General features: G+C 37.1%; 1 protein-coding gene across 4 annotated transcripts in view; it reads left to right on the top strand.

Annotated features, from left to right (window-relative positions):
- Positions 1–25,557, top strand: part of Il13ra2 (interleukin 13 receptor, alpha 2) — a 64,326-nt gene that overhangs the window by 14,945 nt on the left and 23,824 nt on the right. Inside the window, exon 1 of one of the 4 annotated variants that reach the window (XM_013035951.1) lies at positions 2,111–2,183. The exons of 2 other annotated variants lie outside the window; for them this stretch is intronic. The gene's annotated coding sequence lies outside the window, so the exon portion shown is untranslated. Of the gene's footprint in view, positions 1–2,110; positions 2,184–17,949; positions 18,004–25,557 lie in introns of those variants that run through there. One more of the 4 variants, XM_013035954.1, reaches the window with a different exon arrangement.

Below are 25,557 nucleotides of genomic sequence, written 5' to 3'. Positions count from 1 at the left end.
CAATGAAAGAGCTACCCCACCCAGTTTCCCCAGCCTTCTTCCTTTCATCCACTCAAAATTACTTCTAAGTTGTTTACCTAGTAGTTCTAGCATATTTTGTATCTGGAGCAGAGATGAATGAATGCTATGGCATAGGTCTATCCATATCATTAACAAATTCCAACACTAAAAGTACACTTTGTTAATGCTATTAGAAACTATTCAACTAGGACTTTTAGTAAAGTAAAATGACTTGCCTTTTGAGTGTATTTTTCTTCACACCAAGAAGCAAAGCTTATTTAAGCTTTGACTAATTGAGCTGTCCAGTGAAGATACAGGGGACTATCTAAAGGGCTTTACCAACTGAAACATGCTGTGTTATTGTTTCCAACTGTATTTTAATAATATACTTTAATGTATTGTTTTTGTATTGGCGATTAAAAGCACTGTAGTTTTCCAATGTGTTGTTGGATTGCTTCCTTCAGTGTTGCAGTACATCAGAACAGAGATTAGCACAAAGCTGGAGCCGTAGCATGTAAGGATAAGTTTCTTATAGTGACATTTGTAAATTCCAGAAGATTCGGGAGAAAAAAACTTCCTGGAGTTAGCTGAAATTGTGATCTCAGGAAAACAAAAGAAGATTTTTGAAACAACATCTCATTTTTTTATACTTTTCACATCAGCAAATTCTGGTGCTAAAATCCCTCTTGTAGGTCTGATAATTTCTGACAAGAAAATTATTACAAAAGAGCCAAGTCAGCAGATATGTAAAAAGAAAATTCCTTAAGTAAATTTCAGCATTTTTCCCACCTTCATAACTTCAATCTAGGGACAAGCGTTAACAATGGTGATGAGAATGTATGAAATGGCGTCTGAGAATATGAAAAACATTTTGGGGTAAGGCATAAAGTTAGTAATGGAGAGGACTATACATTGTTCTTTTGGTTCAAACTTGTTGCCTTTTATTTCCTTACATATTTAATGTAAAGTATAGAATTTGAGAGAGGTAGTCAAGTCTGAGCCTCTATTCCAAAGTGAAGATGAACTTTATCCATTAGAATTTTAGGTGTTGGGGAGACTGGATGCAACCCAAATTTATTCCCCTTCCAGACCTTTTAACTCTAGAAAAGCATCTAAAGCATATGGTTTATTATGGTTTTGTGTAGGTCCTCGATGTGGAGAAAACAGGAGAGACAGAAAAAAAATTGTGGAAATGTGAAGGATAAAGGGCAATTGAGTGTTGACCTGTGTCTTTTAATGTCTTCATGGATGAAATTTCTATCCTTTTTAGTTATGTAAGGAAAGATCTTTTATAAACTTTCAATGAACAAATAAATGTATTACTGAATTTTTATGATAACACCAAGGATTTCAGAAACCAGAGGAAGGAACTTTAGCTATTATCTAGTTCTATTAACTCATTTTACACATGAGAATCTGATCATTTCTTCAGTAAAGTTCAGTGGAAATTTTTGTTTGGCAAGTGATATATTTTTTCCTTTCTCTTATGTATTCTGTGGTGGTGAGAATTGAACCCAGGACCTCACAATTGCTAAACACATCTTATACCAATGAGGTACATCTATATTCTCAGCACTTAGCGCACGTGCGCACGCGCGCGCGTGTGTTTGTGTGTGTGTGTGTGTGTATGCAAACTTGAGTCCCAGAGAGGGTAAAGTAACCAGTCAGGATGAGAGAGCGCTGACTAGGAGCCACATCTCTGGAACAGAATCCAAGTTTCAAGATTCTTTGTGTATTTATGACTCTTAATATTTAAAGCTCTTTGAAACTTCAAACAATGATGCCTTTAGGTAGTATATGCTGAACAAATATCAATCTGGCAATCATACATTTACTTTTGGATTTAGCGCTCTATTTTCGGTATGGTGAGTCACATAGTAAAAGTATCATTGGCATACTCAGAAAAGCTAATTAAAAGGGAAAGAAAAGTTAATCAGATGAACTTTGTAATTTCCTCTGATTATATTTCAAATATAACCTTGAATAGCTGACCTGCTTTGAATGCAAATTTTCTCATGACAGTTGGTAGTTTTCATAGTTAAGTCAGAGCTCCTCCTACATAAAGTAAAGGCTGTAGTTTAAGGTCATTTAAAATCCATTAAGCTAAGAAGCTGTTTGTGAAGACAGACTTCAGGAACATTGCAGAACATTGGGATTACAAGTGGACACACTATTCACATAGAGTAAGTCTGGAACTGTAATTTGGGGGAGAAAGTTTAGGAATGAGAGGGAATTTGATTTGAATAATTGTTTGCCTTTCGGTCTTTATCTTTGCTTAATGGGCTCATGAATCTTTTTCATAGCAAAAGCAGTTGATTTGCCATACAAGTAATTGGGGGACATACTGTTTTTTTACATGAAGACAATTGATAGATACTCGACCACCAGCATAGATACTACTATCATTTTAATATTCATTATTTTATATTAGCCTTTGCTTCCCATAATAATCATAATTCTTCATAAACACCTGGTGCTTTGGAGATGGTAAGGATGGTTGTGTTTGACCATTCTCTCAGACTGTTTTCTATGTGTTTTTTTTTCTATAAATGATAATAATCTACTTTGGTGCAAATTTTCTCTCCTAAACCCAGAGGCAACTGTAAAGCCCCTCTAAAATGGATATCATTTATCTTTATTTGATATTTTATAATAATACTCTGTGTGATTTTGTTTCATATATTGTAAAGTTATTAAAATAAAATTTGCAATTTTCATCACCATTGCTCTGAAATATACCAGTATCTTATACATTTGATGTCTGCTTTCTGTTTTCCTATGAAAAGTACATAATTAACACTTAAATACCAAAATCACAATGAATGCCAATGACTCACCTGCAATTATAGATATTCAGCAATATGAGATCTGAGCGTTGTGGTTCAAAGCTAGTTAAGGGTGGAAAGTTCAGGAGACTCTTATCTGTAATTAACTAAAAAGCCAGAATTGGACACGTACTTCAAGTAGTAGAGCACCAGACTTGAGTGATCAAGCTAAGGGGCAGCACACAGAGTTCAAGCCCAGTACTGGTACATACACAAACAATGATCACAATCACTTTTACCCATTGCAGGCTCTTGGATGTTTCTAGATTAGTCTTCTTATTTTAATATACAAGCTTATACATAAAGCCAAGTCAAGAACTTATCAGTGATTTGATTGAAATTTTATTAAATGTTTTAGAGTATTGAAGCATCATGTAAATTTCTTGGATCTGTTGTTACCATCGTTATTGTTAAGTGCTGAGAGTATAAATTAAGGGAACAAAGGTCTGGTTTCCAGTACTAGATCTCCCTCATTATAGCTCTGTTGCTTTGGAATAGACATTCTAGTCTTCATTGGCTCAGGTTCTAGATCTGTCCTGACTCTGCCTAGGGTTATGAAGGGCAATGTAACCATTAGAAAGAACTACTTAAACAGCAGGATAAAACAGAAGAAAAGTTCAACAACTATTGGACAGATTTTTTTCTTTATTTTTTTGAAGTACTGGGGGTTGAACTCCAGTTCAATTAGTTGTCTAATTTAATTAGGCAGAACACTTACTTGTTCATTTTAGCTTTATTTTTTGCCAGTGGGAAGGTTAAGGATAGAACTTTCAAATGCACTTGTCAGGGCAGGGAGGTGTTCATGTATGAACTCTGTTTTGCTTGATACCTTAGGCAGCAATGTAGAATAGGAAAAAGTATTCAGATAATTGAGTGGAGCAGACCTGATATTGAATTCTGATTCTACCATTTTCTACTCTTTGCACTTGTACATAGTACTTAATGTCTGGGAGCTTCGCTTGTCTCTTGAGTAAAACAGAGGCAGTAGTGTACATTCATAGGACTTTAGAATGATAACTGTAATGTGTTGAACATCTGCTATATACAGGTAAATCCATATTCTGGTCCTGTGAGGGAGTGATTAATGTTCTTCACATTTTGGATAGAAAATTAAAAGTTAAATTATATAATGATGAACAAAATGAGCAAGATCTCTGACCTCATTGAGTTTATGGTCAGCAATTGATCAGAACATTTCACAAATGATTACAAGATTAGAATCAAAGTAAGTCTCTAAAGGGAAAATACTCCATACTCTCAAAGCGACAGGGACCTCACTGTATCTTCAGCAGGTAACACTTGAACTGAGAGCTTGAGAATGATTTGGAACTGACCTACTTGTCCTTACATTCATTTGGATTTCCCTTAACTCTTACATTTTGGCAAGCCTCCTCATCTTCCTCTTCCCCCTTCCCTCCTCCTCCCCCCTCCTCCTAACTGATAGGGATCCAATCCAAATCCTCATGTAAACTAGGCTCACACTTTCCTGCAAAGTCTCATCTTAGCCATCTTCTCAACTATTGCTTGATCTCCAAAGGTCACCTGGTCATTTATTTCACATACAAAGTGAAAATCTGTAAGGTGTGTTTAAAACATTCAGCCACTGACCTTCCACATATTAATTGGTATTAATTCTTTAGTTCTGTCTCAGTGGAAGAAGTAGCCCTCTCAGTTTAAGTTCCATTACTGCACATGTGTTTCAGATCCTATCATGGCATACTCTTGTTTTCTCAAGGACTCCTTTTCATTATTACTCCATTTGTCATATATATATATATATATGTATGTATATATGTCTTCTGTAAATATATAGAAGATGAATGGTGTAATATATAATATATAATAATATATTACCTATATTACATATTTTATATATTATATATATATTTGGTCTGTTGTGGTTTTTTCATATATCTTTTATTGTAAAAATACTGTACAGAGGGGTTACAGTTACATGAGTAGTGTAATGAGTACATTTCCTCTTAAGCATTGTTACCCCCTTAAGCATTGTTACCCCCTCCTTTGTTTTTCCCCTACCATTCCTTCCCTCCCAACCTCCCCAACTCCTCCTCTCTCCCCTGAAGTTGTAAAGTTCGTTTTCAACATAGTGTCTTGTACATCTCATTGTTACAATGGGTCAACCTGTATCCTTATTTAAGCATTTTGTTATTTCCCTTTCCTTCCCCAAATTATAAAAATATATATACAAGATGCAGGGCACTGGTATCAGATACAAGGGTTATACAGTTGGGGGAAATGAACCCAAAGACAGGGACACAAGTGGTTTTTTCTTGCTATTGTTTTTAATGTACTTATAAAGCACTATATGATTCGTTTGTCTCTTTTATATGTTGAGTTTTATCAACTCTTTGTGATTTGGTTTTTCAGTTTAATACTTGAGGCACCTAGTAGATATATTTAAATATTAGAGAGAGGCATTGGCAACCCAAAATATTGAGTACTCCCTTTATTTATTGATCATTAATCTTCTATCAACTTCCTGATATGCATCTTCCTGAAGCATCACATTGTCCTAACATGGAATGGCTGTTTCATATGTGCTACTGCTGCTCCTATGGTATGTTTATGAGACTGGATCATTGCTGAGATTGCTCTCCTGTTTCTAGGGACCAGACTACACAGAGAAATACCTCTGAGTATTATCTCCCTTCCCAAACTACTGCTGTCTAATACTGAGCTGTTCTCTATTTTCCCTGACACCTCTAACCCTTACCAGACCCTTGAATTATTTTTGTCTTAAGTATATATCCCTTTCCCTGTTCTCAGTACTCTAAAAGGAATTTGATCTGTTCTCTTGAGACCCTCACTGACATTCCTAAGCGTAATTTCTCCCATGAACTCGGGTTGTGGGACTTCTGGCAACAGGAGAGGAGGAATCTGGTTGGATAAGGAACAATAAATGAAGGGGAAGAAGCCTAGAGCAAAACACAAATGCTTATCAAAAAATAATTCCCATACTTGTCTTTTTGTGGATATGCAGTACTGGGGTTTGAACTCAAGGCCTCTTGTATAGGACTTGCTGTAAAAGTCCTATTATTTTAGCCATGTCTGTTTTTTTAAATTGTTTCATGTTTTGCCTTAAGCTAGCCTTGGATCAATATCCTCCTACCTCCACCTCCCATGTAGCTTATATTACTGGGGTGTGGCACCACACCCAGTCACAAACTTGTCTTTTAGTATTTTTTTTCTGGTACTGGTGCTTGAACTCAGGGCCTGAGCCCCGTCCCTGAGCATCTTTGCATTCAAGGCTGGAGCTCTATCATGCCACAGTGCTACTTCTTTTTTTTTTTTTTGGTCGGCCGTGGGGCTTGAACTCAAGGCGAGCTCTCTACCACTTGAGCTACGGCGCCACTTCCGGTTTTCTGGTGGTTTATTGGAGATAGGAGTCTCACGGTCCCTCCTGCCCGAGCTGACTTTGAACCGCGATCCTCAGATCTCAGCCTCCTGAGTAGCTAGGATTACAGGCATGAGCCACCAGCACCCGGCTCCACAGTGCTACTTCTGGCATTTTTGAGTAGTTTATCTGAGATAAGAGTGTCATGGTCTTTTCTGCCCAGTTTGGCTTCTCACCATGATCCTCAGATCTCAGCCTCCTAAGTAGTTAGGATTATAGGTGTTAGTCATTGGTGCCCAGCTTTGGTTGTCTATTTTACTAAGTGGTGAGTGAAATTACTAAAATCATTGCAGAACTTCATTACCTAACATTTTATTAATCAGAATGGAGGATATGCACATAATCCAGGTTGAATAAGCTAACATGTCTAGAAAGTTGTAAGTACGTCAGTGAAATCTCAATGGCTAGGAGTAATGTCAATGTTGAGGTCAGATGAAGCAGGATTGCTCTAAGTGGAACTGCATGGGCAAAGTCTTAGGGAGAAAACAAAATCCTCCTTTTCAAGACTTACAAGTAAGTAATGAACTCAAATGTGTTAGTAAGGTCCAGAAAGCTGAAAGCCTTGACTTCCATGGTAAAGTTTATGATATTTTATGAAGAACAATAACCACATAGAGGTTAAATGTACAACATCTGAAAAGACATCTTTGAATCTTGGCTCCATTACTTGCTGGCTAATGAGGCTTGGAGATAATCATGCAGTTTGTCTCTGCCTCGGGTTACCTTATTAGTAAAATGAGATGATGTCAGTCTGTACCCTATGCTGTAGAAAGGATTAAGTGAGTGAATACAGTGAAGTGCTCAGAGAATCACTGGTACACTGTGAGCACATTGAATTATGAGCTGTCATTATAATTATCAACTGTTCTGTAGAACAATGCAAAACCAGTGAAAGTGTTAGGACACATTTGAGGTTTCTTTTATTATTTAGTTTTATTTTTCTGAACTTTAAAAGTTTGTACAAGGGGATTATAATTTAACATGTCCCTTTAAGTGACTAGTGTTTTCTGTTTAAAGTCATCTTTTCCATTATTCTCCCCCATCCTGTCTGTTCTTCCTTCCCAGACTCATTTATATTTCCCCCTTCCTGAGAGGAGGAAGCTAGTTCCAGAAAGACAAATGACACGTTTTCTTTCATATGTGGACCTTAGAATTAAAACCCAACCTTCTATACAATCACACATTCTGGCATATGCTTACATTCATGATCTAGTTAACTTTCATATATGCATGAATGGATTTCCATGGAATAAATTTTTTGAACAATTAACAGACAGTTTAAACCAAATGAATACCACAGGGGAAATGAGTTATAAGAGGGTAATGGGAGGGGTGGATGAGAAAAAAGAAAACAGGTGACAAATACAGTAAGAATATACCCAATGTGCTAGTTTATGAGCCTGAAATTGACTTACTGTAATATGAAAATGCAGGTTAAGTTACATAATAAAATTTGCACAAAAAACCAAATATATGCACTCTGCCTGTGATGTAGAAAAGATGGGGTGGGAGCAGAGTAAACTTAGGGACATGTTCTACAAAGCTATTGTCCAGAGAGATTATGTAGTTATGGTGGTGATTTGACTAGCATGGGAGAGGAGATGGATATAAGTAGTTTTAGGAATATGTATAGATTAGACACTAGGGATGTAGATGTATACATGAGGTGCTTCTTTGATTTCTGGCTTATAGTATTGAAAAGAAGCTACAAGAGCACTGATTTCAGATGGAAGATTGTGATTTAGCACTTGATATCTTGCATTTGAGGTACATTTAAGACTTACAAGTGAGGATCTTGAGAAAACTATTGGTTAGTAGTTCAGGTGGGAGATACACATTTCAAAGTCATAGGCTGTAGGGGTGAGTACAATTACCTGTGGAGAACATAGACTAAGTAGAGATGAAGGTCTTACAAAAAGATTAAAGAGCTCTGAAAGTTACTATTAGAATAAGTCAAGGGTAAGCCTGACAATGAAATAAAATGAGTGGCCAGAGATGAAGAAGGAAAAATTGTCAGAAACAATGGAGAGAAATATATGTCAATGATGTTGGCAAATTGGGAAATGTTGCTGAGAGATAAATGAGATTGTATTCAGTAACATTGGAAATAACATCAGATAACAGTTATCTGGAGAGACCTGTTGGGAGAATCATGGATTAGTGATTAAATGAAGTCAGACCCCAGAAAAGACTGGAATTATAAAGAATAAAGGGAATGTATGACAAATGTAGACAACTTTCTGGAAATTTGGTTTGAAGAAGTTGGAAGTATTGGAGCAGTAACTGAAGGCAACCCTGTGGACAGGTAGTTTGGCTTTACTTTTAAGGATAGTGTAAAGTTGAGTACTGGTGGTTCACACCTGTAATCTTAGGTACTCAGCAAGCTGAGATCTGAGGATGATAGTTTGAAGCTATCCTGGGCAGAAACTCTTATCTCCAATTAATCACCATAAAACTGAAAGTAGTGCTGTGGCCTGAAGTGGTAGAGAGCTAACCTTGAGCAAAAGAGCTCAGAGACAGCTCCCAGTGCCCAGAGTTCAAATCCCGTGACCAACAAAAATAAATAAAAAGGAAAAATTATATTAAGTGAAGTAAGCCAGGCCCAAAGAAACATAGGTACCATGGTATCCCTTATTTGCAATAACTAGTATATGTCTGAGACAAGCAGAAAAGGTCAGATAAGATGATGTTAGGGGCTGGGAAGGTGGCTCAGTTAGAGTGCTTGCCTTGCATGCACGAGGCCCTGGGTTCAATTCCTCAGCACCACATAAGCAAAAAGAAAAAGCCGGAAGTGGCGTTGTGGCTCTAGTAGTACAGCGCTAGCCTTGAGCTGAAGAGCTGAGAGACAGTGCCCAGGCCCAGAGTTCAGGCCCCACGACCGGACCCCTCCCCCGAAAAAAGATGATGTTACGCGAAATGAACTCCAAGATAAGGACACAAGTGGTTTTTTCTTTCTTGCTATTGTTTCTAACATATTTATAAGGTGATTGTTTTTTGCTTTGTATGTCCCTCCCCCATGGTATAACGCCTGCTTTCACTGTATTTGATTTTGGTATAATTTGGGGAGGGGAAGGGAAAAAAACCCAAATTGTTTAAATAAGGATACAGGTGGACCCATTGCAACAATGAGATGTACAAAATGCTATGTTGAAAAACAAACTTTACAACTTTGGCGGAGTGGGCAGGAGTACAGTCATGGAGATAGGAGGGCAGGGCTAGTACGGTAAAAACAATGCTTGATAAGAAATGTACTTATTACCTTACTCATGTAATTGTAACCCCTATGTATGGTGTTTACACAATTAAAAAAACTTATTTAAAAAAGGAAGGGTTAAATGAGCATGTGTAATGCAAATGGCATGTGCCCTGCTAATATGTGCACATCCATCTGTTTATTTTATGTATTCTGAAGATATATTACAGAGGAGAAAAAAATAAAGTATAAGATTTCTGAGGGGTTGGGAAGGTGGCTCAGTGGTAGAGTGCTTGTCTTGCATGCATGAGGTCCTGGGTTCCATTCCTCAGCACCACATAAGCAGAAAAAAAAAGCCAGAAGTAGCACTGTGGCTCAAGTGGTAGAGCGCTAGCCTTGAGCTGAAGAGCTGAGGGACAGCACCCAGGCCCAGAGTTCAAGCCCACGACTGGAACTCCCCCCCCCCAAAAAAAAGATTTGTAAATCTTTGGAATTCAAAGTATTGTGAAGACTTTTACCTTAGACAATAGAAACTGTATATCTTTCATAATAACAAGAGGAAAGGAAGGGAGAATGTATGAAGATTCTTGTTTCAAATGAGAAAAATGAAGGAATTTTCATCTAATACTTTCTAGCTTGTTCTTAAAGAGGCCAGGTCTTGTGCTAAGATGGATGAAAAGGAGAGGACTGGTGAGAAGTTTCTACTTATCAAGAATGGAATGATGCTGGCTTGGAGAGAACTCAGATAACATAATTCCTTAGAAAAGCAAAGTCACAGTTCAGCAAAATAAAATACCAGCAAGTAGGTACTTGAAAGGGGTGGCATGGAGTCAAGGGGAAAAGGAGTGGACAAATGAAGAGAAGAGGAGGTGCATGCAATCAAGAATCCAACATGAATCCTAGAAAATTTAGAAGAGTGAGGGAAGGGCTGGGTAGAGGAGAAATGGGTGAGCATGTTGAAAGTGGAGACATTAATGAAGATATATCCATAAACTGTTAAATGGCAACTCCTTTGTTCATCTGCTTAAAGATAATAATGCTAAAACAATTTAAAATTAGAGGAAAGAGGATAATAAAGAGCAACAGAATGTTGAGAAAAGAATGCAATGAATTTGAATAGATTTGTAATAAGGCTTTTGAATAATACTGTGGGCTTATTTAGAATTGAATGTCATAGATTCATCATGTAAGTAATTTATTATGGGATTTCGGTCATCAGAAATTACCTACTAAAGTAGAGGCACAGAGAGAATCTGAGCTGATTCTAGGGTTGGGTATTGTCCGAGTGTTATGATAAAACAGGCAGAGGTCAATCTGAATTTGGCTGATGGAAGCTGATCTAGATTGAATGAAGATGGGAATAAGGCAAGCCAGGTACCTGTGGTTCTTGCCTGTAATATTGACTGAGAGGATCACAATTCATGGCTAGTCTGAGCAAAAAGCTTGTAAGATTCTTCTCCTCAACCATTATCTGGGAAGGTGGCATACACATGGGAAGTTGAGATAGGAAGAATCATGAATCCAGGAAATCCTGTTCTAAAAGATGTTTGGGATATTCCATCTTAACAGAAAAACCTGGATTTTGTGGCATCCTTGTCATCCTATCCATGGTGGGAAACATAAATAGGATGATTGTGGTTCAGGCTGGTCCAGGAAAAAAAAAGAGACTTCTAAATAATAACCAGAGCAAAATTGGCTTGAGGCATGGCTCAAGTAGTTACAGTGCCTTGCTAGCAAGTTCAAAGTTATGAGCTCAAACCCCAATACTTCCAGAAAGAGAAAGGGATGAGGCAAAATCCAGAATAGATTTGGGAAAAAATAGACAAATTTGTGAAGTGAAACATTTTCAAAACTGGAAAATAATCACGATGGATATACTTTAAAACCCAAGCCAAGATGACTTGCACTGACCTCTTTCTGTGTCTGTATATCAGCCATAGTGATAGAGGGTGGAAGTCAAATATATGTTTATAAATTTGTATATATACCTCATTATTTTTATGGTGTAAATAGCAAGAAATTAAAGAGGATTGAGGAACTCCTGTAAAGCATCACATCTTCTTGTAAGGAATGAGGTGACAGTTTAGGGGATAAGAGATGTTACATACTATTATCTTGTGGGTAGTTGGTTAAAGGAAAAGCCATCATCTATAAATTTAACTGTATTAAATTAACTCTTTTTTCTCTAGACATGGTTGACTTTACTCATCCAGCAACGATTAAACTGTGATCATGGAATCAGCTATCTTCTTTAACACTTCTGCGGTAAAATCCATGTACATACTTGATAGACTTAGCATTGATTCATTGACAGAAAACTTGAACTCCAGGGTATCCTGATAATAAACAAATAGGATGAGCTATTAACCATTTGGAACACAGAGACATGATAGAATAAAAAACATGTGAGCACCCCATCAAGACATTATTCAGAAAACTGTGACAACTGCTAGTGGGGGAAGAGCTTCTATGGTTCCTGTCACAGTAGCAGAATTCCCTGAGGCCAGAGAAGTAACTTGAGGACCTATGTGGTATATTTTCTCATGTCAGTATTTTTGAATGTTTTAATAATTGAAAGTGGAGTGGATCAGTGTGGTGTCTTTCCTAGGCACTTGATGAGAACCAAAGGAAGTGTGGTGCAGGCTAAATATGGCCTTCACAGGAATGCTGCTTGAGCTTCAGACTTAAAGTTTATGTTGAAAATGAGGAATGAGACTGTGTAAGTGCATTCTTCTTAGATTACTTGGAAATTTGGAGGTAAAATGATATGAACTTTGCAGATATTTTTATACACATTGCTAAATATCTCTTTAGTTTTAAGTTACAGATTCTATTTAACTAAGAAAGCACTGTAGTTTGCTCTCACATAACTCCCTGGGGCTAGCTAGAGCAGCAATGCACAAAAATATGAAGCTTTATTCTATGAGGTCAACAGAGGATTGGGACAGTTCTAAACTGATTGTTTTGACATATCCAGAGTGTTCCTTCTTCTTGCTTGTTCAAAGGAGACTCAATAACCAAGACTACACTCCAACAGGTAGGATCATACTCAGAGATTTGAGCTAAAATTCTCATTTGCATCTTGTAGGCCAGTACTTGAATCACATGCTACCTGTAACTGAAATGACACTTAGAAATATAATCCTCATTTTGTGTGACCATGTACCCTTCTAAAACTTGGACATTCTGTTACCTCTAAGAAGAAGAAGATAATAAATACTAGGGATATAATAATCTCGGTGCACCTCTGCTCAATCCACATCTATACAAGTAACTCACTAGAAAACTCACATTTTGTTTTATTTATCTACTCATTTATTTGGAGGCCACTCCTGGAGCTTGAACTCAGGGCCTGAGCACTGTCCCTGAGCTTCCTTTTGCTCAAGGCTAATGCTCTACCACTAGAGCCACAGGGCCACTTCCAGCTTTTTCTGGAGATAAGAGTCCTATGGTCTTTCCTGCCTGGGCTGGTTTTGAACCATGATTCTTAGATTTCAGCCTCCTGAGTAGCTAGGATTACAGGCATGAGCCACCAGCATTCGGCTAAGACTCCCACTTTATTTTTTTCTGCCCTGTCAATAGATGTAAGAGCATGGGATATCCATATTACTGAGCAAAAAATGGAAACTCAGGAAGTTGCTAAGAAATGAGAGACTGGACCTATGCTTATGACTATGTCAACACTAATACAATAAACTGAGTTGAAGGTTATAGGCACAAATTATAAAAATAAAGTCTGAGGTTGTGATTTAATGAAAAAACTCAAAAGTTACTTAGGAAACTTTATAGCCTAGGCCCCAAAGTAGCTATCAAAAACATCAAGAAATAGGTAATAGCTGGGCTCCAGTGGCTCTTGCCTATAATCCTAGCTACTCAGATGGCAGAGATTTGAGGATCAAGGTTTGAAGCCAGTCCAGTCAAGAAAGTCAGTGAAAGCAAAGATTATGCCGTGGGGGAGGGACAAACAATGCAACAAAGAAATCATCTTATAAATATGTTAGAAACAATCGCATGAAAGAAAAAAACATCTTGGGGTTCATTTCACCTAACATCAACTTATCTGACCTTTGCTGCTTGTCTCAGACATATACTAGTTATTGCAAATAAGGGAAACCATATGGCCTATGTTTCTTTGGGCCTGGCTTACTTCACTTAAAAACGAACTTTGCAACTTTGGTGGTGTGGGGTGGGGGGTGTGGGGGGGATGGGAAGGGATGGGAAGGGGAAACAAAGGAAGAGACAACAATACTTGATAAGAAATGTACTCATTATCTTGTCCATGTAATTGTAACTCCTCTGTATGGTATTTTCACAATAAAAAATTATAAAATAGTGCGACTCCTATCTCCAACTAATCTCCAAACAAATGCTGGAAATATAGGTGTGGCTCAAGTGGTGGAGGACTAGACTTGAGGAAAATGAAAAGATCAAGGAAAGCACCTAGGACCGACCTGAGTTCAAGTCCCATGACCCGTACAAAAAGAAAGAAGGAAGGAAGGAAGGAAAGAAGGAAAGGAGAAGGAAGGAAGGAAGGAAGGAAGGAAGGAAGGAAAGAAGGATGTAAGCAGACTACTTTGGATTAAAATATTATGAGCTTCTAAGCAGAAAGTTTTTAAGCATTAGTCCTTTTAAAGTAGGAAAAACAATCACTTGATTGAACAACTATAAAACTCTATCATATATGAATAAAAATACGTCTAGGGATCATAAATACTTTTTAAAAGTAAGCTTATGCTTACAAGATGGGTTTAATCTCTAAGTGATATATGAAAAATATTATTCTGAAGCCAAAGAGCTAGTGAAAATGTATTTTTATTTTATTATTTGCTTTTTTATTATTTTAAGTTTATTGTCAAGGTGATGTACAGAGGAGGTATAATTACATAAGTAAGGCAGTGAGTACATTTCTTGTTGAACTTGTTACCCCCTCCCTCATTTTTCTCCCACTTTCCCTCCCCAGTCACCCCTCCAAGTTGTACAGATCATTTCCAACATATTGTCTTGTTTCTCTGTTACCTTGGTTCTCCCTTTGTCCTTTGTCCCACCATTTTGTTCTTCCTCTTCCCTTCCCTAATGCAGATAAATGTATTGCCTGATATGACAGTAAATATTTGTAATAACAGCACTCCTGTAGCTTGGATAGGAAGACCCTAAGTTCTAGCTTGGTCTGTTTGAGATCTTAGTGGTTTGAAGTCATCCTGATCTACATAATGATATCCTATCTCAAAAGAAATAAAAGGGGGGAGAGGAAAGAAGAAAAAGAAAAGAAAGAATTGCCCTAGTATTTAAAAAATAAAGACAACTAGTGATCCAAACATTTATTAATTTCCATTTAGTAGAAAAGAAAGCATTGATTTTTGAAGCATCTCCTGCCATTAGCATAGACTGTAAAGTTTATGGGTTTCTGCAACATCCATATTTATTGAATGTCAACAGATTCTCAAGTGACATCAGTTTTATCAACTTTACTGCCATGATTATTCTTTGTTTCACTTGGAATCATTACCATGGAAATTCTTTATTTTTAAAATTTCAATCTTAATTGCCAGGTTGTATAATACTCAAATCACACTTCAAGTAATCACACCCAGGGTAATCTCCTGGGTAGCCTGTGAGGAATACACTGATATAGACCATGCAAAGTTATATGTTGCTATACTGTGCTAAAGTTTGAAGTGTCTGTCCTTGTGTGTGTCTGTGTGTCTTTGGTTTACTCTGATGTGTCTAATAGGTTTGATATGTCCAATATATGGTGGTTCAACTGTTCCTTGTTTTGTAATGTGTCTTGATAATTGTGATAAATTTATGTGTGCCTGGTTATTCTCAATGTTTACTGATTTCCTCCTTGCATGATCAAGGTAGCAAGTCATTTCATATTGACATTGGTACCTAAATAACTAAGGGCAAGGCACAATCTGATGTATATAATCAGTAAAAAAGGAAAAAATGAGAAAAAGGAAAAAGAAAAGTAAGAAAGAGAAAAGACAGGGACAGGAAGGAAAAGCATACTATAAGAAATTGAAAAACAAAAGAAAGTGAAACGATTCTGTGCTCATAGTCCACATTCCATGTAGACTGCCTATATAATCCAGAATTTCAAAAAATAATGTTATCTGTAGTTAAACACTCATGGAACTCTCAGAGTATGCTCAGCTATATTGTTTGATCCTTCTAAGTTTTCAAAATCTAATTAAAATTTTATGCTCTTTCTTTTCTGTATTTTGAAAGCAGAACCTGAACTGGAATTTCTTGTATTCTTTTGGTTCAGAACTTGTTATATTTCTAGACTTAAATGAAAAATATTTTAAGTTTAATTTTTCCTTGTCGAAGACCGGGACTTGGATTTGCCATCTGACACTTGTTTTCTCTCATTGGTTGGTGCCTTACCACTAAAACCATCTCCAATGCTCAATTTTCTTATTAAAGATAATTGAAGTTATTTTGATTAGTTGCTGAAGAAAATAAATTTAGAAGATTAGATGAATAGCCAGGGCATGGAAGTTTTGTGCCTCTTCTCATATACCCTTCCCTCTGCCTTTACTCCATCTTGTTATTCATCTGTATCCTTTGTAATATCCTTTGTATATAGTGGTAGGGTGGAGTCATAAAGCAGGCATGTTTTTAATTTTCTGAAGAATCCCTGTACTAATTTCTATAGAGTGGTCATATTACTATACATTTCCACCTATGATCTATAAGGGTTCTATTCCCCCCACCCCAAATCCTGGCTAGCATTTGTTAGTGGGGTGAGATGGCATATTAATGTGGCTTATGTTTTGCATTTCCTTTATAGCTAGGGATGTAACAAATGTCTTCATGTATTGATCATTCATTTGTGTTGCTGCTTCTGAGTACTGTCTATTCAGTTTGAACGCCCATTTATTTTTATATCAAATATTTTAATCAGGCTTAAGTCACATATAAGCAATCCAACAGATTTACAGTTTACTTGGTCACTTTTCAGAAATCCATACAATTCTCTCTGTGTGTGTGTGTGTGTGTGTGTCTGTGTGTCTGTTTGTGTGTGCATGCATGCTGGTTGGGGCTTGAATTCAGGGACTGGGTGCTGTCCTGAGACTTTTGGTGCTCAAGGCTAGTGCTTTACCATTTGAGCCATAATGCCACTTCTGGCTTTTTCTGAGTTTATTGAAGATAAGAGTTTCACTTTCCTGTCCAGGCTGGCTTCCAACTGCAATCCTCAGATCTCAGCCTCCCAAGTAGCTAGGATTATAAGCATAAATTGCCCATCTATTAATTGGATCATTTGTTTTTCTTTCTGAGTTCTTCATGTATTCTGGCTATTAATATATCATCTGATGAAAGCTGGCAACATTTTTCTCCCATCCTGTGACTGTGTCTTGGTTCTGGTAACTGTTTCTTTTGCTGTGCAGGAGCTCTTTAGTTTGATGTAGTCCCATTTGCCAATTCTTGCTTTTATTCCCTGGGCATCTAGATACTTATTCAGAAAATATATACTTGTGCCTATAAATCAGAGTTCGCTTACATTTTCCTCTGGTAGATTTAAAGGTTTGGGTCTGGATCACCATCCTCATCACCATAAACATATCTAGTTACTTTGGCCAAAAATAGAGGCTTATAAGACTCTACACACAATGCAGCAAGACATTCTATATGCATGCCACTGCTATAAACTTGGTTTGAGTAATTGTCTGTGCTAGCCTAGACTATGCCTCTAAATTTTCCTTCCATATAATAGTCCTTTAAAATGTAATTTATACCAAGTCACTGTTTACGACAACCTAAGTGATTCTCATTTCACAGAAAATAAGTGGTAAATTTATTAAAATGGTCCAATGTCTGCCTATATTGGCAAGATTCTCTTCCAACTTAGTAATGACTACTAAGTTTATTCCAGTCTTAGAGATTTGCAATGTGTTCTTTCTTCTACATGGTCGAGTCTTCCCTTATATCCTTCATTCCAGTCCTTAATGTCATTTTTACCAAGAGGCATTCTTTATTCATTTTACCTTCTCTTACACATTATCTTACATTCCTTTCCTTTATATAGCTTGTAATTATCTGAAGTGCTTATCATCTGTCTCCCATACCAGAAATGGAATTGGGCACTTATTCTTGTTAATTGCCATATGCTCAGTGCCTATAACAGTATTTGGCTCCTCAGAATAATTGTTGAGTAATAAATACACGATAAAAGTACTTAATTGTTTTGCTAACATTCCTTCCCATAACTAGAGGTTAACCTTATAATCCAACATTGTATTTCCGTGCTCTTGCAGATATAAATCAGTAAAATGGTGGAACAAACTTGAAGGGTTATAAAACCTTCTGTTGTACAGTTTGTGTTCTGTTTTTAATGAGTATTAACAATGTGAGCACACCCTATTCCTTACTTTTGAAGTAGTTACATGATGTGAACAGTTTGGGTACAGAACATACTGTGTTTCTGAAAACAAGAATTTGGGAGCATCTGGGGAGTGTAGAGGAGTGTTGGAACAAAAATGAGATTGTTTTGTTAATTCCAAAGCAGTGTTGCTTTTCAAGATAGTACTTTGCTCTTCAGCTGTGACTTCATTTGCCTAGAATATAAGGTATAGTTAATAATAACAATTTGACTTGTTTTAAGAAATATTTCCTAATTGATGGCTTATTGGAAAAATAGCTTGTACTTTTTTAATTAGTTATTTTTAATGAGCTTGTGGGTGGTTTGTTGGATAGAATTATAAAATTATTAAGCACTGATATAATCAGATCAGGGACAAACTCTGAAATGTGCAAACAGCTTTAAATATTAATACCATAAACCTGGTTGCTGTTGTAATAACTTCAAACCAAATATTCTAGTTTTGACAGCACGTGAGGAAACTTATTAGCTGGATGAACTCAGGATGTCATATGAGAAATCAGCTTAGAAGAATTATGACTACTTGTAGTTTAATATGATTTATTGAAAATGTTCAATAAGTATTAATGCATATCAATGTTTGTATGCAAACTGAGCAGGGATGCAAATGAAATCTCATGTATAACTGAATGTTATGGTGTATTTGTTCAAAAGAAATCCTACCCATATTTCAGTTACATACATCTTCAGCATGTGCCTAAATTCCTTGTGTATTTTTTTTGTTGGTCATGGGGGCTGAATTCTGGGCCTGGGTGCTGTCCCTCAGCTCTTCAGCTCAAGGCTAACACCCTACCACTTGAGCCACAGCACCACTTGCAGCTTTTTTCGGCTTATGTGGTGCTGAGGAATTGACCCAGAGCCTTGTGCATGTGAGGCAGCACTCTACCACTGAGCCACCTTCCCAGCCACTCTTGTGTATTTTTGAAGGAAATGACTTATACTATTTGGGTAGTAATAAACAGAATCAATTTGTCTTGTTCAAAGTCCTTTGGTTTTTGAATATACATAAAATCATCTCCAGCATGCTTTATGAGTTACTCCATTGCAGGACATGTTATTTTCCATTTATCATCAAAAGTAAATTAGTTTTGGGTGCTGATGCCTCACCCTTGCAATCTTAGCTACTCAGGAGGCTGAGATCTGAGGACTGTGGTTCGAAGCAAGCCTGAGCAGAAAAGTCCATGGGTCTATTCTCTCCATTTAACCACAAAAAAGCAAGAAGGGAGGGAGTGGGTCAAATGGTGGGGGGGGGGCTAGTCTTGACAGAAAAAGCTAAGGGACAATCCTGGGTTCACGCCCCAGTACCAGTATACAAAGAAATAAATTTGGTTTGACTCATAACTCTGTCGTCAGTTTATTAGCAAGTCTTGCATTGATATCAGAATGTTGTTAGATGTCAAGCTGCTCTGATTATGATGCTGAGCATGACTTTATTCCAGAAGCTATAAACAAACCTTTATACATGTTGGATCTTCTTCTTGAAACAAGATTAGTTATTCAAGAGGTCAGTGTTCATGAGTCACATCCTGAACTGATGAAATTTAGAACATCATCTTAAGGATAACGTATGAGGGAATGGAACTTGTGAGAATGAGATTAATTAAAAGAGTATTATATGTTTAAAGAAGCATAATCTTTAGAATCTGATATAGATATTTATTTTTTTAAGTTTTAGGGCTTTGAGAATTTTTCTTTTCTCAACTCTGAATGCCTTGTTTACAATGTTGAGATATTACTAGTAGTAGCTACTAGTGTTTGGGAGATGGAAATTAGCTAATCCATATCGAGTATATGCCACAAAAATTGATGCCTAGTAAGGGCTAAATAAATCAATGTGAGCTATCAATGCCAATAGGAAAAGGATATTTAAAAAAACATCATACAACACTATTAAATGAAAATTATCTTGAAACTGGATTTTTAGATCCCAGTCTAAAACTCCAGGAGTACCATGTTAGGTCAAGCCACTAACTCCCATATACCAAATAAAGAGATATAGTGAAGGGCAGCGAAAGGAGATTTATCACATGTCAGAGATGGTAAGACAACACTTCAGTATAACTTCAGGTGTCCTCTACAGAGCAAACTTTGGCCTCAGGTCAAATAGGGAAATGTTTTTTTCCCTTCTCCTCCCCAAATTATACCAACATCAAATACAATGAAAACAGGGGTTATACCATGGGGGAAGGACATACAAAGCAACAAAGAAATCATCTTATAAATACGTTAGAAACAATAGCAAGAAAGAAGAACCACTTGAGTTCTTGTCTTGGGGTTCATTTCACCTAACATCAACTTATCTGACCATTTCTGCTTGTCTCAGACATAGACTAGTTATTGCAAATAAGGGAACCCATGGGACTTATGTTATGTTTCTTTGGGCCTGGCTTACTTCACTTAATATAATATTTTCCAAGTCTTTCCATTTCCTAACAAATGGGGCAATGTCATTCTTTCTGATGGAGCCATAGAATTCCATTGTGTGTTTATACCACATTTTCTTGATACATTCATCTACTGAGGGCATTTGGGTTGATTCCATATCTTAGCTATGGTAAATAATGCTGCAATAAATAGGGATACAGGTGGACCCATTGCAACAATGAGATGTACAAGAAGTTATGTCGAAAAATGAACTTTACAACTTTGGCAGGGTTGGGGGTAGGTGGGGGTTTGGGGGGAATGAGAGGGCAGGGATGATAAAGGGAAACAAAGGTGGAGGCAACAATGCTTGGTAAGAAATGTACTCATTTCCTTGCTCATGTAATTGTAACCCCTCTGTACAGTATTTTCACAATAAAAAACTTAATAAAAATAATAGAGAAATGTAAGAGGGGGAAGTATGCATAATTAAAACAGTTCCAAGGTGTGGCTTGATTGCCCATAATTTTAGTCTGTCTAAGAAGTTCCTAAGAAGTTGTTATGGCTTCCACTTGAGAGGAGCAGGAATAAGTTTCCTGGCAGATGAACTCTCCTGAGCTTAGATACTCATCAGAGAATTCTGTCTTCACTGGAGCTTTGGGTAATTGTGAGTGTTGAAAAGCTCAGATCAAACAGCACACATGCAAAGCAGGGGTGCTTGGTGTCCAGCTTTTAATTATTTCACAGAACAATGAAAGCACTTTTTCAGTTGCTTCTTATAATCTGGCAAAGGTGCTGCTAGAGCTGAGGTCTCTTTGTCAATACATTCTATGTAGGAAACAATTTCTTTGCCTGCCATGAGTTAAGCATCCAGTTACAGTATTTTCCATTTCTCTCTCAAGTTTGATTGCTGTATTTTCTCATTTTCTGTATTCCCAAGTCCTACCCTAAATGGTTTGGCTGCTATTGTTAGACATCTTAAAAATGTGGATGGGAAGTATCATATTTTACAACACTGATTTTTTTAAAAAATTCAAACTGCTTTATTATTATCTTTAAATGGTTTTACAAAGGAGTTACCATTAAACAAATTGGTTTATGCCAAAGGTAACAGAGAATCATGCCCACACTTTTTAAAAATCTAGATTAAAAAATATTTTATTGTAAAGATGCTCTACATCTTTATTGTAAAGATGCTGTACATGGGGTTACAGTTACATGAGTAAGGTAATGAGTACATTTCTTGTTGAACATTGTTACCCACTCCTCTGTTTTTCTCCTATTATCCCTTCCCTCCCCCATCTTCCCCACTCTTGTCTCCCCATAAGTTGTAAAGTTTGTTTCCAACATAGTGTCATGTGAGTCTCATTGTTGCAATGGGTCATCCTATATCTTTGTTTCAACATTTTGTTATTCCCCTTCCCCTCCCCAAAATAGATAAATGTACATGACAGATGCAAGGTACCACAATCAAATACAGTGACAACAGGAGATATACCATAGGGGGAAGAACATACAAAAGAAACAAAAAAGTCACATAATACATTAAAAACAATATTGACAAATAAAACCCTCCTGTATTCATATCTTGGGGTTCATTTTGTTCAGTATCATCTTATATGGTCATATGCATATAGCTTTTGAGCTTTTCTGCTCATCTAATAAGATTATCCTAGGCATATACAAATTATTGCAAATAAGGGAAACCATAGGGCCTGTATTTCTTTGGGTCTGGCTTACTTCACTTAATATGATTTTTTTCCAAGTCTTTCCATTTCCTAACAAATGGGGCTGTGTCATTCTTTCTGATGGAAGCATAGAATTCATATATATACATACATATAATTTTCTTGATCCATTCATCTACTGAGGGGCATCTGAGTTGGTTCCGTATCTTAGCTATGGTGAATAATGCTGTTGTGCTCGTAGCTTTAGTATGGTCTTGTTTGTGATCATTTGGGTAAATGCCCAGAAGTGAGATTGCTGGGTCATAGGGAATCTCTGTGTTTAGTCTTTTGAGGAACCTCCATACTGTTTTCCAGAGTTGTTGAACAAATTTACATTCCCACTAACAGTGCAGTAGGGTTCCCTTTTGGCCACATCCCCTCCAACATCTATTGTTTTTACATTTCTTTGTTATAGCTATTCTAACTGGGGTGAGGTGGAATCTCAATGTTATTTTGATTTGCATTTCTGTTATGACCAGAGAAGTTGAGCATTTCTTCCTGTGTCTACTGGCCATTCTTATAAAATCTAGCTTTTAATAGAAGCCACTTTAGTAACATCGCAAAATTCCATGTATCATGTTCCAAATAGATAATTATGTATTTCAGCAACTTGCTCACTTTATTTGCAGTCAGATAAAATCAGAAGCCTTTGTCCTTTTCAGATCGTATGAAAGAATCTTCATTGTCAGCATAGAAAAGAGATTTCTCCCTCCTCCTTTTTTTGCTAGTTTGAATTATTTATAAATATTTACAATGCATTATTTTCATGTAGAAAAGTTACAGTTTTTACAAGAATGTTAGCAAAGGAATCCAGGCATTGTTAGAAGGACAAATGTTCCGCCTTATGAGACTACTTCAAAGGACAGTACAAACAGAAATTCCAACTGGGAAGATTACCACATAATATACTTGATAAAAATACACAATCTTCAACTCCTTCTTTATTAAAAGAATCCCCCAGGCATCTCTGATAGATGCTTTAGCTTTAAATAAGCTTTTGCCCCCTCCCAATTTTTAAAACAATATCAGATTTGAACTTATAGCCTTGCACTTACTTTGATGATATTTTACCCCTTGAACCATGCCTACAGCCCAGCTTTTTACTGGTTATTTTGGAGATAGAGTCTATCAAACTTTTTTTGCCTGGACTGGCCTTGTATCCTCCTCTGTATCTCAGCCTCTTGAGTGGCTATCATTACAGATGTGAGGCACCCATGCCCAGCAGGAAAATGGTATTTATTTAGAACCACATTATGCGTTATGATATAGCCGTAAAGCATCTTTCTTGTCCTTTGCTTCTTTTTCTTTTTCATTTTTGTATTGATTATGGTAGTTAGATCATTTCTCTTCACCTCACTTTTACTGTTAGTAATCATGTATCAATGTTTTATGCCTATGTATGTGTTAAAAATTCAGTGAATAGTTTATAAACCATAAAATGTTCAATTAATGAAAAAAATGTATAATGATGCAAATTATTTTCAAGTTTTGCTGAGTGGCAAGGCCCTTCAAAGCAAACCCTTTGCACGTGTATAGAGCAATTAACCATTCTCAGAGTACCTTCAACAACCTCAGCACACCTGTGTCAGGCTTCTATCATCACCTCCATTTTATAGCTGCAAATTGAAACACAATTTGCTTCTAAGCACAGTGATTTAGGCTGAAACATAATCCAACCTGATATTTATGCTGTTGTGGCTTTGGTTATGACAAGCTTCTCAGTTACAAATCTGAGAGTGTTTCCAAAGAAAAATTTAGTACTGTCAGGTTTTTACAATACCTGGATGTCATTCTGAATTTGTTTTAGATGGTTTTTAGTCTCACCTGTAACTTCCTCTAGCTTGTGACTTGTAGAATATGTCCTGGCCCTCTGGCTATTTCCCCCCCCCCCCCGCTATTTCATTGTGTTGAATTTTCTCAGTATACTTGTTTATCAGACAGGAAGGAAATTAATAGAGATTCAAATTAATATCTTCTAAAGATTAGAGAAGAGAAAAAGAGGACTTATGATAACTGCTTATGATAACACATTTCTTGAGAAACCATATTATGGGTAAGTACCTGGAGTTTCTCCAAAAATGCAAAGATTATCCAGCCAAATTCTTTTCTTTGGTTCTGTGAATGGAATCCTGGCCTGGTGTATGCTAGGGAAATACTAGTATCGTGCTATTCTCAGTTCCAGCCAAACGTTAGAATGAAGGGATTATGTTGCATTATATCGAAAAGTTTGAAAATAAAGCTGAAAAGAGGAAACTGCTGTAGATTTGCCCTTCCAAAGGTGATTGTCAAGTAGACACTGTAACAAATAGACTTATGTAGAATGGAGGGGATAGAAATGCTGGACCACCCTCCATTTTGCTCTTAAGAGTGGAAAATGCCTAGAAGGAGTTACCACAGAGAACTCTCACAGTACATCCTCTAAATACCATTTGTAGCCCATGTTACTTATGGGTTAACTCTCTCTGTCTCTGTCTCTGTCTGTCTGTCTGTCTGAATCTCTCTCTCTTTCTCTCTGTCTCTCTGTCTCTCTCTGCTTCTTTCTTTTGTTGCCAGTCCTGGGGCTTGAACTCAGAGCCTGGGTGTTGACCCTGAGCACTTTTTGCTTAAGGCTAGCACTCTACCACACCTCCACAGCTGGTTTTTTTTTTGGTAGTTTGATGGAGTATGAGTTTCACAGGTTTTCCTGCGTGAGTTGGCTTCCAATGGGGAACCTCAGATCTCAGCTTCCTGAGTAGGATTACAGTTCTGAGCCACTGCACCTGACTTATCCTCTGTTTTAAAAATTGGATTGAAACTTATATCATAGCCAAGTCTGACTGTGAGCACTGTATGAAACAATGCATGTAAAATGCTTGCCTGCCACTGAAAGTGCTTAAAATGTTATGAATACTGAATAAATGGTAGGAGATAGTATTACAGATATCATGAGTGTTGCCATTTGAACTTGTATCTTGTACAAGATTTATCTAGAATAGTAACTGGCAATAAAAGCAAGAAAAGAAAAAGAAGGAAGGAAAGAAAGAAGGAAAGAAGAGAGGGAGAAAGGAAGAAAAGGATATGAAACCTGGGTACTAGTAGCTTACACTTGCAATCCTAGCTACTCATCATGTTAAATCCAGAGGATTAAGACTCAAGTTCATTCTGGAAAGAAAAGTCAGAAAGATCCCAGCTCCAAAATAAGCAGCAAAAATCTAGACTGGAGGTCTGGCTCAAGTGGCAGAGTATCTAGCAAGGAAGCTGAGCAGATACAAAACTCCAAGTTAAAACTCTGGTACTGGGGGAAAAACAGGTGCCTAGTGTGTTTATACTATTCTTCTGACAGAATTATTCTGACAGAGTGTCACAATTAATCTGTGGTATGGATGCTAGATGGCTTGCATTGTGACAGTGGGTTGAGAAAAGTTGGTTAGGGTAGGCTTTTAGTAAAAATAAGTTCAGATTCCTTTGGACAAGAAAATTTGTTAGTGGGGGCTGGGAAGGTGGCTCAGTGGTAGAGCGCTTGCCTTGCATGCATGAGGCCCGGGGTTCGATTCCTCAGCACCACATAAGCAAAAAGAAAAAAACCGGAAGTGGTGCTGTGGCTCAAGTGGTAGAGCGCTAGCCTTGAGCTGAAGAGCTGAAGGACAGTGCCCAGTCCCAGAGTTCAGGCCCCA

This window comes from Dipodomys ordii, unplaced genomic scaffold, assembly GCF_000151885.1.
Source record: "Dipodomys ordii isolate 6190 unplaced genomic scaffold, Dord_2.0 Scaffold233, whole genome shotgun sequence".
NCBI lineage: Eukaryota > Metazoa > Chordata > Mammalia > Rodentia > Heteromyidae > Dipodomys > Dipodomys ordii.
This window is presented reverse-complemented; position numbering and strand designations above follow the sequence as displayed.